This window comes from Mytilus trossulus, chromosome 12, assembly GCF_036588685.1.
Source record: "Mytilus trossulus isolate FHL-02 chromosome 12, PNRI_Mtr1.1.1.hap1, whole genome shotgun sequence".
NCBI lineage: Eukaryota > Metazoa > Mollusca > Bivalvia > Mytilida > Mytilidae > Mytilus > Mytilus trossulus.
Genome location: NC_086384.1, coordinates 35,020,869 through 35,040,138, shown reverse-complemented (window position 1 = coordinate 35,040,138; position 19,270 = coordinate 35,020,869).

The following is a 19,270-nucleotide window of genomic DNA, read 5'->3' as shown; positions in this document are numbered from 1 at the left end:
TTGTTTTAGGTTGTTCTAGGTTAGCTGACTTGCCAACTTTACCATTAGAAGTATCTTGTTATATACCTGGATCCTGCATGGCTGCTCAGTGTTGTATGGATGTTACACTTATTAACAAAACCATCAGTGTAAACATTTCACTAGATCCATGTGTGTATGAAATGGAAATTGCAATAGAGACATTGCATGTCAAGAAATCCCTTTTGACATATATATGGGGGGAAGAGGAGACATTTTCTCTTCAAGGAGGAATCAAACTAAAGTTAGTTCAATTTTATGAATAATTTAGTTCATGTATTTAGAATAGATAAACCTACCAACAAAAACTCATAATCAAATGATGTGATTTCTAATGACACAACAATCTAAATGAAGCAGATTTAAGCAACTAATTGCCATCAATTTACAGGTCATCATAATACCTTCATCAGTGAGCAAAACCCGTACAAAATAGCAACTAATGACCTTCATCAGCGAGCAAAACCAATACTATATAGCAACTAATGACCTTCAACAGTGAGCAAAACTCATACAATATAGCAACTAATGGAGTGTTGACATGAAAAATGTGAAACAATTAAAACAAAAAAACCTTGCCCTTGATTTATGACTAAATAGTAGACAAAGCAATATATGTATGACAGACAGCTGCATTATTGTATTTTTCTTTTTGCAAATGGTTATTTTATGATTGTGTTTTCTGCTTGAAGGTACACAGTTTTCGATCTAGCAGAGGACAGGATGTATATGGTTGACTTGAAGTTTGAGCTGTGTTTGGAATATTCACATCCAAATGACTGTATTCTGAGTATCAACATCCTGAATAAACAGAAATTTCCAAAGCCATTGTGCAACTGGGATGAAGGATTTTATATTCCAGGTGTGAATTAATTTTATTATTTACTTTTGATAATGCTTTAGTCACTATAAGAGTAAATTTTGAGAAAGGATTAATGATATTGCCTGTTTTGGTCTTTTGGTTCACTAAAAGAAAGGAAATTACCAGCTATAACTACAAATAAAAACTACAACGAAAGGATCCATTGTTTGCATTTGCTTTGTCAAAGACAAATTAATACTGTAATTGATTTATATATTTTATTTTAGGATTTTCCTTGAGTAAATGGCTAACAGATAACAAATTCGATGACAATACAACACTAGATGCATTTGTGGTAGCCCAATTAATGGAAGAAATGAATCTGAGACTATATCTGAAGGACCCACAATGTAAAAGAGACGCAGTATCATATTTTAAAAACAATCACAATGGATGGAATATCAGTAATAGTATGTAAAAATGATGAATTTATTTCAAATTTAATCACTGTATGAGCTTTTGACAATAAATGTCATCTTTGCTTTTAACACTACTAAACATGTTTAAAATGAACTTTGGAGGAATAATGTCTTCAAATTTGAAAATAAACCAAACAAAGCAACCATATGCAATTCCTGATCATTATGTTTAAAATTTGGTTTTCCAACTTTTTAAAAATAACATAGTGTATTTGTACATGGTATGTCTTCAGTTTTATTCTGACTTATAAATGAAATTTTAACTATACTGGTTTCAAAGTATTTTGAAAGAAACAAAATGATGCTCATTCCTCTTTTAGTTTTTTTTGCCTTTATATGATAACTTTTATTTCAGGATGTGAAGAGACAAATATGGATTTGCCATCGCTGCAGTCAGGTCTTTCTTGTCATTTCTCAAACAGTTGTATGGCAGTTGATTGCTGCATGGAAGTACAGAAACTTGGACTTTCTCTGAATTTTTATTTCAAGTTGGATATATGCAATAACAAATTCACAGTTGGAGTTGAAAACCTTAACAGAACAATATCAATATTGAACATTAAATTTGGGACAATTCAGACCTTCTCCTTTATGGGACTTCTTAGAATTAAGTGAGTAATTTAGGTTTAGGTTTTTAAAGATACAAAAGAGGGATGAAATGAACTGACAATTTTATGAAGAAAAAAAAATAAGAAACAATCAAAAGTCAAATATCAGTAGACAAAACACAATATAGAAAACTAAAGACTAAAGAACAGGAACCAACAAAATCTAGAGTTGATCTCAGGTGCTCTGGAAGGGTAGGCAGATCCTACTTAACATGTGGCACTCTTCATATAGTAGAAACATGGTGATAGGTCCAATTCTTGAACTAGTCACATTCAAAATACATGGCATACTGTTACTAGAAATAGCAATTCATCAACAAATATGGTCTTTAGATGGACACTATACTTAATTAAAACCTGGCTTATTGTGGGATTCTTTTTTTCATTGGTTTTCTGTGAAGTTTTTGTTTGTTTGAATAAAAAGAACTTTTGTGATTATATGATAAATTAACATATTAAGATGATTATGTGGCATTAGTTGTTATCTCAGCTCTCGTTACTATATATTTTTTGTTATTTTAGTTACCAGATATATGATTTCCCAAGTGAAGGAGTATTTGTTGCCAATGTCAACATGAGTTTATGTTTAGAGTCAACTGGATGTATCGTTCAACAAACAGTGCTTCAGGATACAAAACTACCAAAACCACTTTGTGACTTTAATGAGGGGTTTTCTTTAAAAGGTAATATATGTTTATATCTTTTCTCATATTGTTTTGCTCATGAATGGGGAAATATTCTGATATTTTTTTGGGGTATTTAATGTCATATGCACACACTTGGATATAATATGGCCAGTTTGTATTGATAAAGAAAGGTTGAGTACATTGAAAGAGCCAACAACTTTCCACAGGAAAACTGGCAATCCTAGTCACTCAAGATTAGAGTCAAAAGCATCTTACCCCATACTAGGTTTGAAACCTTAACTTCAATGTATGAAGATTACTGTTAACTGTAGAAGAACTACAAAGGCCACATGGAACTATGGCATCAATGTAATTTGTTAATCACAACTAATGTCCAAGTACTTTTGATTTCAGATTTTTCTTTGACACAATGGTTAGAAAAGCAAGATGTAGTTATTTCAAAATCATTACCAAAGTACACAGTTGACCTGTTATTCCATCAGTTAGGAATATCTGGATATGTGAAAGATCCTGGATGTATTCACTCAACATACAATACTAACAGTCTAGGATGGAATACTTTAGGTATACTGCTAAAGATAAGATTAGGAAAATCAAATTGTCATAATCTATACCTGTTGAAAGTAGAGTTCCTGTAGATTCCTTTATTCATTTTTGATACTTCATTGATATCTTGCTGGTTTATTTTTATCAAATTACTCATACTGTATAAGCATATAGGGAATTTGTATGTTGTTGAAATCCTAGTTAAATTTTTGCAGAAATATAATGAACCACTAAATACTTGAACTTTTTTTTGAAGATATAGTTGTCTTTTTGCTGTTGCATTATATTTTTAATCAATCTGAAAAGGAAAGCTTATGAAAAAAATATAAACATGAAACTTTCTCTTATTCTTTGGAAAGACAGGAATGAAACATGAATGAATAATTTTGATATTTGTGTAGTTCTTGACAATTTTTATTTTAATTTTAGCTTGTCCAGAGAATATTTCACTTCCTCACCTACCAGTTTATGTAAGCTGTCGTTTACCAAGTTACTGTACAGGACTTCAGTGTTGTATGGAGGTACCTCTCCTCAAAAGAACATTTGAAACACATGTTTTGTTAGATGCATGTGCCTACAAACTCAGTTTTGGAATTGAGAAACTTGTCATAAATGAGTCCTTGTTTGACTACACTTTTAATACATGGAAAACTGTATCACTAGGAAATATGGTCAGACTAGAGTAAGTATATACAGTTGATGAAATTACGAGAAACAGATTATATTTTGATTATTTATAAAGGAATACTGTGGATTCATTTATTTTCGTGGGTACCAATTTTTTTTGGTTTGAGGAAAATTTACATATTCATGGATATTTAATTTCATGGTTTTGGCAAATTCTACACTCATTCCTTTAGAAAATTTGTTCTTCTTTGAACAATTGAATTTGTAGTTCTCCTTTACCCAGGAAATCCACAAAAATTGGTATCCAACGAATATTAATGAATCCACAGTAAGAAATAGATCTGTGGTTGACTTTACTTGCAATGCAAGTGGCGGATCCAGGGGAAGGGTTCTGGGGTTGGAACCCCCTTTTTTTTGACAATCAATGCATTTGATTGGGGACTTATAGTTGGAACCCCCCTTTGTACTCAGTTGAGAACCCCCCTTTTTTCAAATGACTGGATCCGCCACTGAATTATTTGAAAACTATTTCTCTTGAGGGTATGGTTTCACTTTAGGTTGTGTTAATTTTAATACTTATAAATAACACTAAATTTTTCATGCAGAAGTTGATACTTGAAATCAGATTTAATTAATAGATTGATTGGTCCTTAATGCCAGAGTGCCTGGGAGAACCACCAATCATGAGCAGCAGAACTGTTGCCCTAGTCAATTAAGATTGGAGTTGAGCACACCTGCCATGTGCACCTCACAACCTCAGTGTTGACATGTTATGGATACTGTTATTGAACCTCTTATACCACAGTGCCACTGAGGACCTAACAATTTATTGTTGTGTGTGTGGACAAATGATTAACATTTAGTTTTTGTGAATAAATACTTTTGAACTGCAAATGATGCCATCTTTCAATAAGACATTAAAGTTCTTAAATAAGTAATTGTTAAGTTATTTTGTGTATTCAAATAGGTTTAGGATAGAAGAAATTAGAGTTGAGAACATCTATCTGATTGATGCCAAGATCAGTGTTTGTTTTGAGACCTATGGCGACTGTAGATACACATTTGACATTTTGGACAGTGTAAGGATACCAAAACAACCATGTTCATGGTCTGATGGCTTTGTCATTCCAGGTTAGTTAATAAACATAATTTTTTATATGGTATAAAATTGAGAATTGAAATGAGGAATGTGTTAAAGAGACAACAACCCAACCATAAAAAAAACAACAGCAGAAGGTCACAACAGGTCTTCAATGTAGAGAGAAATTCCCGCACCCGGAGACAACCTTCAGCTGGCCCCTAAACAAATTAATACTAGTTCAGTGATAATGAACGCCATACTAATTTCCAAATTGTACACAAGGTGTTTTTTTTGTAGCGTGCATGTTTTCTTTCCAACTTGTTATCATTGTGTTTTTCCAGTAATTGATCATGAGTAGTTCTGAGAGTCACTTAAATGCTTAAAATGTTGCAAATTTTTCACAAGATGGCTGAAATTTAAAAAAAAATTAGTACAAAAAGAATTGAGAGAAAAAATGTATTTCAGGTTTTAACATTAATAACTGGATGAGTGATAAAGGACTTAGTAATTCCATGAAGCAGTTACCTCCAATCCTGATATCGCAGCTATTAGAAGATGTGGACCTGGCTGATTATCTTCTGAATCCAACATGTGACCAGTCAGCTGATAAATACAAAACTGACCACAACAATGGATGGAATTCAGGTAATAACAAGTAGAAAAAGGTTACATTTATGTAAAAATGTCTGTAATAATATAAGTATTGACAGTTACATGGTAAATTATATGGACACTTAAAATAAATATTGACGGTTGCACAGTAAATTATATTGATTTAAAAAAGTCATCCTTACCAAACATAAGGATGTATCAATCATAGACTTACAAGTGTGATTGCAAATGAGACAACTATCTGCCAAAGATCAAAGATGTGTAACTACAAGTAATTGTATTGGCTTCAACAATGAGTAAAACCAATGTCATTTGGTATGATAAATTATAAAAATCACCTTGGATATCAAAATGTGAAATAGACTTATTTAAGATAAAAAAAACTAACTTCAAACAAAATTTATGGCAGATGGAAACCAGCCACAATCACTTGACTACAGACCCCTGAATTTAAGCAAATATAGAGGATGATGTGGTGTTATATTGTAGATTCTAAATGACTGCTTAAATTTTAATTTTTCAGAATGTTCAGCAAATGTGACAGTTCCTGCCCTTCCTGAATCAATAACATGTCACCTAGACAACACTTGTACTGGATTTAGTTGTTGTGCTGACATAGATTTCATAAATAGAAATGTGAACTTTTTTCTCAAGATAGATCCTTGTAATTATAAACTAAATATTGGTATTGAAAAATATCAGTATGAAGTTTTCCTTATGGATTTTGAGTTTGGGATTCAGAAGCATTTTCATATTGGAAACGTAATTGAAATCAGGTATTTAAGTTTACAATTTGAAGGTATATAATCAGAATTATTATACCTCACATATATTTTAAACAATTCTATTGGGTGAAACATTATTATGTGGCATGGAATAATTCAGTTGTTTTTTATTTAATTGCAAGGAAGGATGTATAACCCTCAAATTTCCACCAGCTAATGTCACCGGCGAATAACCTTTTGAGATTGTTGATTTGTACTTGAGTAATCACCCATGAAAATGACGTCACAGATGTAAATAAACAAAATGCCAGTGTTCACGTTACACTGGAAGCCCACCGAGAGTCGAGGGGGCATTGGACATGAATAGAGTGCCAGCAGCTGATTATAGCTCTTATAGAGTAATGGTCCTTTTCAGGGCCATCAATATTTTACAAAAAGATTCTACCTTTATTGTACATTCTAGAAATTCTAGAACACAAATGTATTTTCAAACGTCAGCTTGTCTTCGAATTTGTTATGTAAAGTTTTAAAAAAATATAAAAAATATTCGAAAGGCCTTTCCACTGTTAGTTCGGTATAAAAAAAAAACAATTATGGCCCCATAGAATCGATGAATATCCAAAATTGTCAACCCTTAAAAGTTAATTCACTTTGGGCTGTGCCCTCATTGAAATAATCTTCTCATGTTGACAATTTTGGATATTCACCTCTTAAACAGGCCATTGTATAATGTATAGTTTATATATTTAATGCAAAATTAAAATTTAATTACCCTAAGATTTTATTTCATATTTTTTGTTTTTGTTGAAAGAAATCATTTATAATGTACTTGCAACACATTCAATACATTTCTTATCCAATAAGGGAATAGTTGCAAAGATCCTGGTAGTAATAAAAGTTTTCTTTTTGCAGGTACAAAATCACAAACTTCCATGGTTTTTCAGTATACTACATAGATTTGGAATTTAAAGTTTGCTTCAATGATGGTGGTCCATGTGCTTTTGAGGTTATAATATTTTCACAGACTGAATTACCAAAGGTCCATTGTGACATGAGCAAAGGGTTTTTAGACACAAGTAAGCATGATTAAACAAGATTTGTATAAGCCCCAAAGTTGCTTATTTTGCTTTTATTTTATTTACTTATTTGTTTGGTATTTTTTTCTTGGGCTTAATAAGATAAGTTGAAATACTTCTAACTCAAAAAGGAGTAGGTCCAGTAAGACTCTTTTTGACCCCAAAATATAGCAGTTTTATAAAAATGTTAAATGTAAACTTTTAGTTATTTATTGGAAAGTAGAATGCTTCTGCTACATGCTGTTTTTGACAATACAGTGCACATTTATTTGGAACTAGCATCATTAAGTCATGCTTAATTACTGAAATCTTTACACGTTAAGCATTTTAGTTAATTTTTTTACAGTTACCGTCTGTAATGAAAGTGGCCGCATTTGTGTTCATTCTTACTATTGAAGTTGTATTTGATGATAATACATAACATATATAAAGGTTGAGGATGAGGAAGAACATGGATTCGGCAACTTTCATTGAGGACAAAAACCTAAAAAGTGACATTTTTTGGGCATATTTGATAGATTTTTCATTTTTAACCAGATTTTTGTGACAAAAATGTCGGTTATTGATTTGGGGATGCTCGCAGGTGTGCGGGCGGGGGGCGGTCAGGCGAGCGGCAATCAAATGTTGTCCGTGCATTAACTCATGAACCGTTTAACTAAAGCTTTTAAAATTTTAATATGTTGTTACTGATGACAAAATAGAGGTCAAGTTCAATAATGATGATTTTGACTTTTACCGTTCAGGAGTTATGGTTCTTGAAAGATCGTAAAATGGTGTTTCCATTCACGTTGTTGCATTTACTCACAAACCATTCAATCTAAGCTTTTCAAATTTTAATATGTTGATACTGATGACAAAATAGAGGTCAAATTTGATATTGACAATTTTCACTTTCACCAATCATCAGTAATGGTTCTTGTGATATTGCCAGGACACAAATAAATGTTTAATAAATCCGGTTTGCTGTCGTTGTGACAGCCTCTTGTTAAGCTTGAATCAGAGTGATTTTAATCAGATAGAATCTTTCACTTAAACTAATTGAATCAACTGAAATAGACACTTAAGTGTCCAAAATCTTTCGTCAGATGAACCCTGAAATTTGATGCCAAAATCGGCCCTTACCAGACCTACTCCTTTATAAACAGTATGATGATAACTGGTTATAGAGTTTGTTGAGAAGTTATTGTTTTAAATTTACAGAACAACTATGTAGACATAAAGCCATCTCTTAAATTTTTATTAAATTTTGTAAGGAAAGAATGCATGAAGGACTGAAATATTGTATAAAAGTAATTTAGTTCTCTTATAGTTAAGTTTAAAGTTAAATTAACTTAACATGGAAGTAATAGTTAAGTTTAAAGTTGAATAAACTTAAGAAGGAAGTAAAGCCCTCAGCTGGTCCAAGGACACAGTTATCATCCTTTGGTTTTTTCGTTGTCTACGAATATAGTCCCTAGTGTAAATAGTGTATAACTAACATGTTTTATTTAATACACTTTCCCAATTTATTTCTTTATATTAAATGCATGAAATATTAAGTAGGGGGATGTAATTACATGTCAAAAAAAATTTGGTGCTGAAACTTTATGTTAAGTAGTGAATTGGTCCAGTTCTAAAAGGTCAAATTTTATCACATCTGAAGCTGTCAAACTGAATTTTACACCCCCTTAACACAGAATTGTCAATATTTTGAGTTAGAGCTGGTAGAAGTTTCTATAATTTTGATATTATTTGTCTCACTGGTAGTACACTACACTGTAAAAATATTTTTGAGAAAGAGCAGGTGCAATTTTTTTTAATTTGAGTTTATTGTCTAAAAGAAATGCACTACGAAATAAATGTGTTCTAGGGCCAGCTAGTTGAACAAAAACTGAAAGGCTTTTATATATCAACTGTAATTTACCTTATGTTATTAAATTTTCAGACTGGTCTATATCAAAGTGGTACACTGATATGAATATAGACACATCTGAAAAACTTTCTGAAAATGCAATATTGATGCTTTTGGATACCCTTGGGGTAGCACCTTTTCTTAAAAAGAAGGAATGCAGTCGACATGATTCAAGCTCTATATTTGCTGCGCAGTACCAGGGTTGGAGTACAGGTTAGGCATATTATTTGTTTTATTAAGTAAAAACACTTAATACCTCAGATATTTTGATAAAATGCATTCTAATCATGCTGTTTTGGAAACTTTAATCAATAGTATAATTTGTGCCAAACATGAACACCCTTAAGCTATCTTAGTTACTATAAACCAACTTATTTTTGCAAGTGATTTATTTTCAGGACTTTTACAAAAACAAAAATAATGCAAATGTTTTAAACCAGGATCATTCCTTGTCTAACTATATCAAGTTAATTTGAAAAAATTGCAAACTTAAATCGCCAGAAATTAGGATGGAAAAGTGAAAGTGAAATAAAGTATCTGGAAAATAATTAAAACTGGTTTGCAGCAATTATTTTTTTTATCCGTTACAGATTGTAGCTCAAGCTCCACAGCACTGCCTCAGCTTGACACCTCTGTGATAACATGCTACTTAGATGACAGTTGCAATAATGTTCAATGCTGTCTTGATGTAGAAATAATTGACAGATCTATTCATTTCTATTTGAATATCGATCCATGCAACTACCTCATTAAAATTGGAATTGAAAATTTGGAGATGGATATTCTGCTGAGTAGTTATCACTGGGATGAATGGGAAGACATGGATTTGTATGGAGTACTCAGGATAAGGTAAGTTTGAAATAATTTTTGTAGATTTCACAATTTTGTAAATCTTATTTTTTGATAATATATATGTGATCCATATTTGCTATATAAAAAATGAATGCAATGTTCAATAATTAGGCAAGTCGTTGTCAATGATCTTCTTTAAATCCTTGAAGATTGACTTCATAATGTATAGCACATGAGGAATTAGATTTTAGTAGTCATAAAGTAAGGTTGTATTCTATACAATAAGTCAAGACAACAAAAGGTGACTTTTTCCAGACGGCATCCTCTTCTGTGGGTCCCTGCTCCCATCACCTATTATAAATGGGAATGTAAATGAACAATGTTAAACTTTTCCTATATCCAGGTTTTTTCCGTGATCTGACAAGAAAGTTAATACTGATATGAGGTACAACGCACTGTACTTTAATAGTTGCAGAATGCAAGTGGATTTCATAATATTATGTTTACTGGTTTACCTTGAAGTGTTACCTGTTTTATTGTGGAGTCTTGTTTGTTTAAAAAACAAATTGTTTTTTTGGTAGGTACTTGATTAATGATTTTTCTGCTGAACAAGAATATGTTATTTCCATGATTGCAAGTGTGTGCTTAGAATCGGATGGAACCTGCCAAGAATTTCACATTCTGGACAGAAATAGAGTACCAAAACCATTGTGTAACTGGGATAAAGGATTCAAAATACCAGGTTAGTCATATATGTATTGGACCTACTGTGCACACCACCACATACATAGAATCAAAATAGGCAATGGAAGCAGTCATCTTAGCAAAACGACCTGATACTCTGTACCACCCACAACAACGCAGTCAGAGTAAGATGAAGGCCAAACGACAGACAGACTCAGGTCTGTAAATAGGTTTATTAGACTGCAATGTGCAGACAGGATAGCCGGATGTAAATCATCCACATATCATCACAATTTTCAGTATCCTTGTTTAAATTTCTAAAAGAGAACATATATAATGTGTAAAATAGCACTATGTTGATGTTAAACTAATTCATTGTAGGTTTTTCTGTATCTCAATACATGTCAGAAAATGGACTGACTAAGCTTGACCAAATGGCAACCTCAGATGTACTTGAAACTCTTGGAGTATCATCATATTTTAAGTCTCCATCTTGCGACAGAAATGCAGCACCTTTTACTGTTCACAACAATGGATGGGCAAATGGTATTTATTGATGTCTTCCTAACAATATCTTTAATATGAAAAAGAATATGTGGTATGATTGCCAATGAGACAACTATCCACAAAAGACCAAAATGACACAGACATTAACAACTATAGGTCACCATACAGTCTTCAACAATGAGCAAAGCCCATACCGCATAGTCAGCTATAAAAGGCCCTGAAAAGACATACTTTTTCATGAAATCAACTTTATCCAATCTTTACTCAGCTTTTTAAGAATTAAACATTTTAATTAAAAAAAAATGGCAAGTACATATTTTAGAAGAAAAGAAATTTTTAAAATAGAAGAGATTTTGTAAAAAGAGATGTTTTTGAATTTGTTTTTTATACTTATATTGATGCTTTAATTTCCATTTTCAAAATTTTGAATTCAAAGAAAATTACTTTGCACTCATTACATATCTTTAATGTGTGAAAGCTGATTGGAACTACTATGTTCAATATACATAATTTAATTTTTGTTCTTGTCTTAATCATGTCAAATTTGTTTTACTTCATAACACTTTATAAATTTGGTGCATTCAAAGATATTTTCTGGTTTGACTTTCATTAGAAACAGTCTTAATAAGAATTATAAAGCCATGCATAATATAAACACCTAATACATTCTGCTATATTACCAAAAGGAACCTAGAAATAATGATTACACTTTCAATATCGTGCATATATACTTTTTTACAGATTGTTCATCAGCTATTGGTTTGAATGAAGTTATATCTGGTCATTCTTCTTGTTACATTCCTGAGAAATGTACAGCCATAAACTGTTGCACTGATATACCAATGCTAAACATCACTGTAAATACTGGTATAGATCTGGATATTTGTGACTATCGACTGACTGTGTCACTGGAGAAAGTTACCCTGGAATATTCATTGGTTGACTATAAATATGGATCCAAGAAGAAATTTTCTCTCTTTGGGTTATTTGATCTCAGGTAGCTCTATAGATATAAGATAAATCATAGGAAAGACACAATGAAACATATATACAATCTTAATTTGTGAAATAAGGAACTTGTAAGCAAAATTGAAAAAACACAAAACAAAATTAATTCAATGCATTGTTAGTATGAAGAAAAGATATAAAATAATGTTACTATTTGATTCCTCAAACATATTTATTTAAAGACATGATGAGCTGTTGTTAATGATTAAATTTAATACTAATACCTATAAAGTGTAGCTGAAGTTGACAACAGGGCCTGTTTAGATTTTGTTGTAAAGTTAGAAATGGAACTTGTAAAACTGTGAAAATGGACAACAGCAATTATAGTGTAGTTCCCCCTTAGTACTTCTTTATGTATTTGTTAAAATATCGACCCTTTTTCTTTCAGCTTTGTAATAAAAGATTTGACCAGTGATAGTATTGTCGTGTTCAGTGTGAATATTTCTGCATGTTTAGAATCGACTGGTATTTGTCAGTTTGAGCAAATTTTGATGAAAGAAGTTCAACTTCCTAAACCTAGCTGTCACATGAATTTAGGATTCAAGAACCCAAGTATGTAAAGCTGTATAATTTAATGTTTAAGTTAAAAAAAAAAAATGCAGTTATTTTTGTATGTTTTACAGATAGCCTATATGTATATTTAAAGGTTTAGTGCTCACCAGTTTACAACATATATCTTAACTGGTATTCTTTATTACTGTTTTTGTTAATGACTTTTGTTGTTTTTAAACAGACATAGATTAAACCTGAAAAAAATTGATTTTCACATTTTTACTTGCAGTAGAGTTCAGTCATTAATTTCTGAAAACTGATATTTACTGTTTTTAGATTTTACTCTTGCTGAGTTCTTATCACAGAATGAACTGAATTTTGATGGATCACAATTGTCTTCTTACACAACATCAATACTTCTGAAAGATCTTTGTGTTGCACCATTCCTCCTGAAGAGTCAGTGTGATCTCAGTGATTTACCTTTCTACCCAAGAAAGAAAGGATGGAATAAAGGTAAGATAGCTTGTGAAGTTTAATTTCCCCAGCCTGAAAGACACTTGGAGTTAATGCCATTAATAGCTGTATAGTGTCTTGAGAATTCTATACAAATAAGAAATTATTTATCTTTTACTAATGAGACAACTATCCACCAGAGTCAAAAGTATGTGAATGTAACCATTTTGTTTTCTTGTCTGTGCGACTGTTTGTTCGTTCGTCCATTGAAGTCCAATCAACTTGAAACTTAGTACACATGTTCCCTATGATATGATCTTTCTAATTTTAATGCCAAATTAGAGTTTTGTAAAAGTCATTCTAAAGCCTGAAGTTTTAAATTGTATACCAACCTTCCTTTTGGAGATTTGTAAAGAAATTGAATTATGATATTTTTTGCAGACTGTCAGAAGGAAGTGACTTTGATTGCATTAGAGGAGTCCACTGCATGTCATCTGTACGACATCTGTACTGGAATAACGTGCTGTACAAATGTAGAAATGATTGGCAGATCGATAAATACATATCTTACACTGGATCCCTGTAACAAAAGGATGAGCATTGGGATTGAAAAATTTACTGTTAACATAAGTCTTTTGAACTACAACTATGGCAAACAAGAGCATATAAAACTGAATGGATTTGTTGGTCTAGAGTAAGTATATTTGATAATCATAGGAATTGATAAGTACACATCTTCAATTAAATAGAGTAACTGTGTTATATGTTAAATATTTTGGTGTAGAGTAATATTTGATACCAAAAAGTGGGTTGTATCAAATAAAATGGACAATTTAAGATAAAGATTGATTCATGAAACATCTTTATTACTTTTTTCGTCATATTTTTGGTTAATAATTTTAATCAAACATTAGAAATATAGTTTTGCATTTGATACTTCTCAACTGTACAAGGATACTTCTGAAATAAGACTGGATTAACATCAGTGTATTATTCATGAAAGTCCTCTTGTAAGCAACATGATGAAAATATAATTGAAAATTAAAATTGGTTATATCATTATCTGCATCTGATGCAGTATGCACTAAATACACTATAAGAATTAATCTAGGAAAACATACTACATGTATACTACATTTATTGCTAAATATGTTGCTTGAGTTTTTCTAATTGACGAAGGCCAAGCAGTGGCCTATAGTTTCTAAATTCTACATTATTTGGTTTTTGGTAGAGAGTTGTCTCTTTGGCAATCAATAACATGCTACATCATCTTATTTTGATATTTGAATTAAATGTATCAGATTCCATAAATTGTACTTTTAGAATTCATAGCTTTTTTGTCCATCATTGATTGATGTTTCCTATTCATTGAAATATAAATTTATTGTAAATCTTTTTTTTTTAGCTTTATGATGAAAGATTTTCCTGGAGAAAGGCAGTTTGAAGTAACACTTGATATGAGTATTTGCTTTAATTCAAATTCTCCTTGTGAAATATCAGTGCCAATTCTAAAGAATACCATCCTTCCTAAGTCTGTATGTGAGTGGAAAAGTGATTTCATTGATCCAAGTAAGTTCTTTAAAGTTATTGACCGGTATACTTTACTTTATTTATAAAGTTGTGGTAGCTTGAAACTTATAATGATATTAACTTTTGAAAATATATGCCAAATAAGAATCTTGATTCAGAATTAGCAGTTCACTGAACATTGAAATATGATTGATTCATTTCTTGTGTTTTAAGACCACTTTTAACGCACCACATTCGGGCTATTTCATGATGGCCATATTTTGTTGATAGAGGTTGCCAGAGTGCTTGGATAGAACAACAAACCTTTGATAGGAAAGCTGACAATCATAGTCAATTAAGATAGAAATGGAGTGAACCTGCACAAGCAGGGTATATGAACTAACAACTTCAGTGTTGACTGGCTTGTGATTTAAGTAATAGAACTACTAAGACCACTTGGCCACTGAGGCACCCTCATTGAAATGTGATAATTCGTTGTTTGTGCTTGTTGGCATGTTGTCCTATGGACACATGTTCTTGTTTATTAAATAAATGTATTAGTGTGAAAATAAGAATGGGTTTAATTAAATGGACTCATGAAGCAGGCATATTTGTTCTAATGTAAAAAGTTTTAAAGATTTGAATTAATATGAGGAAGTGACTAGTCTATACAATTTATATATCATTTGGCTATACATTGTGTGTGTAATACAAACATGTTAAGCAAAAATTCATAGTGCATTGCTATGAATAAAACGAAGGATTTTGATAATATTGAAAAACTAGTTCTTTAATTATTTCTATTATCAAGTATTTGAATTGAGTTATGTTATGTTTTTCTTGTTTAGATTTTTCATACATGAGGTTTTTGGCTGGAAAAGGTTTATCCACTGACAGTACACTGAGTGAGAATGATATGACAGACCTGATGGAAACACTTGGTCTAACAGACTTTTTACTTAAAGAGTCCTGCAGTTTAGTTGGATGGATAAATGGTAAAGTACAAAATTATTATATAAATATACAAGTATAATTGTGTAAGGACATAAAATGTGGAAGCGTGAACAAGGTTGTTTGTCTCTTTATAGTACTTTTGTAGTTCTAGTTGCTTTAGATGTCTTGATAATTGATTACAATAACTTTTTAAGAATGCACATAATATTTGTTGTTAATTTCGAATTGACTTAAGAACCAAATATTCACTTAGTTAACAATTGTTTTCAACACCTTTCTGATATTATCTTTATTGAAAAAATGTTTCTTTGAAAAAAATTATCACAACTAAAACTGTCAAACACAGGATAAATTTGTTTAAGGAAAACTGAAGCACACTAATTGGAAGGTATTGGATTATTAAATCATAGTTTGGTTCATTTGAACGAATTTTGATTTTAAGATAACATGTATGTAAGACTTTGTAACTTCTAAGATGGCATAAGATTTGTCAAATTTTGATTTATTTTGAATATCTATATTATGAAAGTAGATACATGCTTCTGTACTCATTAAGCATGTACTGTGTATTTGCAGAGTGTAATCCGTCCATGGCAGTTTTACCCAGTAACATAGAACCAGTAGGTTGTCACATAGGGGATTTATGTAATGCCATAGATTGTTGTATAACACTAGAGAAGATTGGTCGATCATTCAAAACTTCCATCAACATAGAACCTTGTCTCTTCAAGCTGACTGTTGCCATTGAACAACTGCAGTTCAGTAAATGGTTATTTGACTATGAATGGGGGTATCTAGACCAGATCTGGCTGTTTGGATTTGTTAGAATGGAGTATGTATAATAAAATATAGTTATGTTGATTCACTATCATTTATGGGATACAAAATTTCATTGATTTTGTTGAGAAAGTTGAATTTTCTTTAGGCAATGTATGCATGTGCAGCCTTTATCCTAAAATTAAGAATGCCTATTTAACTCTGTTCAGTCACTCTTTAATTATCGTATCACGGCTTTGAGATGAGAGAAGGCATTATCAGTGATGTCACAATGTTTGAGAAGTTATTAGTGACGACACAATGAATGAGGAGATTTTATCAAGTTTGCTTTCTTCGAGCATAAAACTGTCTAAGAGAGGGAGAAAAGTAATAGAAATAGTTAAAAACTTCAAATCAGCATGTTAAAATTAATTTTTATGTTGAAATTATTCACAAGTTTTATATATCCTGGTGCCTTGAAAAAATAACCTAGTGTAGCTATTCTTCAAGGAAATAAGTGATATTCAAAATACCCCAAAAATGCCTCTGCATTTATTTTGTTTCACAATTTACTCATTTGAAAAATTGCTTACATTTGTCTTACATTATAACAAAAATGTGAACCTTCTCATCAGATTCAAAAACTCAGTTAATTAAGTACAATGTATTACAAAATTTGATTAATTTATACAATTATTTCATTTCATCTTTATAATCATTGCAGGTTTAGAATAGTGGATTTAACAGCTGAGGACCAGTATCTAATAGATTTAACATTGAGTGTTTGTATGGAGGTTGACAGTTCTATGCCTTGTGAATTATCAGTCCAGATTTTCAACCAATATAAACTGCCAAAACAGAAATGTCATTGGAATACAGGCCTTTATATTAGTAGTAAGTAAAAATGTGTTATACAAATGAAATTGGAATACAGGCCTATATATTAGCAGTAAGTAAAAATGTGTTTAGATCTATGAAATTATATATTTGATGTTGCAAACATAGTTTTTTAAAGAGCAATGATAGCACTACTGTGACATCCAAACCAAATTCCCCAAAATTAAAAAAACCGAACAAACAATATAACAAAAGATAACCATTGACTAGTTTTCTGACTTGTGAAAAAATGTTTACCAGTTGCTCAGTTCAAAGAAATCTATCTATATTGCAACTAAGATTTTATGAAGTAAAAAGGCAAATCATGCATAAACAAAGTATTGTATAGGTTCTCATTTGAATTTAGATGATAATTTCTTGTTTTTCAGACTTTTCTTTACAAAATTGGTTGATTGAGAGCGGTTTTCCTAATGTCTCACCTTTGCATGCATACACAGTAAAACAGTTACTGTCTGACCTAAATGTAGCTGCTTACCAAATAGATCCTCCATGTCAGATGGATAAAACATCATATCAGAATGAATGGACAAGTAGTAAGTCATAATGTTTTTTTTAGATTTTATAATTCTGTATTATATTTTATGATCTACAAAAAGTTTTTGCTTGGACCTAAAGAATTATAACTTTGTTAAAGAAACAAACAGAATGATTCAAACCAAAAATTTCTAATCTATTTAATATTTTTAGCTCACCTGGCCCAAAGGGCCAAGTGATCTTTTCCCATCACTTGGCGTCCGGCGTTTGGCGTCGTCGTCGTCCGTCGTCGTTAACTTTTAAAAAAATCTTCTCCTCTGAAACTACTGAGCCAAATTAAAACAAACTTGGCCACAATCATCATTGGGGTATGAAGTTAAAAAAATGTGTCTGGTCACCCGGCCAACCAACCAAGATGGCCGCCATGGCTAAAAATAGAACATAGGGGTAAAATGCAGTTTTTGGCTTATAACTCAAAAACCAAAGCATTTAGATCAAATCTGACAAGAAGTAAAATTGTGTATCAGGTCAACATCTATCTGCCCTGAAAATTTCAGATGAATTGGACAACCCGTTATTGGGTTGCTGCCCCTGAAATGGTAATTTTAAGGAAATTTTGCTGTTTTTGGTTATTATTTTGAATTTTATTATAGATAGAGATAAACTGTAAACTGCAATAATGTTCAGCAAAGTCAGATTTACAAATAGTCAGTTGACCCCCTTTAGGAGTTATTGCCCTTTATAGTCAATTTTTAACCATTTTTTGTAAATCTTAGTAATCTTTTACAAAAATCTTTTCCTCTAAAACTACTGGGCCAAAATAATCCAAGCTTGGCCACAATCATCTTTGGGGTATCTAGTTTAAAAAATGTGTCCGATGACATGACCATCAAACCAAGATGGCCGCCACGGCAAAGTAAGATTTACAAATAAGTCAACATGACCGAAATGGTCAAATGACCCCCTAAGGAGTTATTGTCTTTTACAGTCAACTTTTAACAATTTTCTTTTGAAACTACTGGGCCAAGTTCATTAAAGATTAGAGATAATTGTAAGCAGCAAGAATGTTCAGTAAAGTAAGATGAACAAGCACATCACCATCATCAAAACACAATTTTGTGATGAAACCATCTGTGTCCTTTTGTTTAATATTCACATAGAGCGACACCAGCTCTTTAGAGCCTCTAGTTTTTTATTATTAATTTTCTATTTTTTTATTCTGCTTACTGTTTATTTAGAAATTAATGCAATGTTTTTATTATTGCGAAAAATGTGACAGAGTTGTAAACACAATAAATTAAACTGTGACAAAATTGCAATAATAGATGTACACAATAATTTCTGTATTTACAGTACTTGGTTTGTTTTACCCACGTCACTATCAATAGTAACATTATGATTACTCTTATGTGTTGTTACGTCATGATTAAAATAAATGTTTCTATGAGTCAATGCCATATGGTTTTTTTTACAGAATGTCCACATAACATAACCTTACCAACATTGCCTGACAACATTATTTGCAAACTTTTGGAATCCTGTACACGAATAGAGTGTTGTGCTGAGATACCACTACTTAACACAACATTTAGCTTTTATCTTGATGTGGATACTTGTCATTCAAGTGTAACT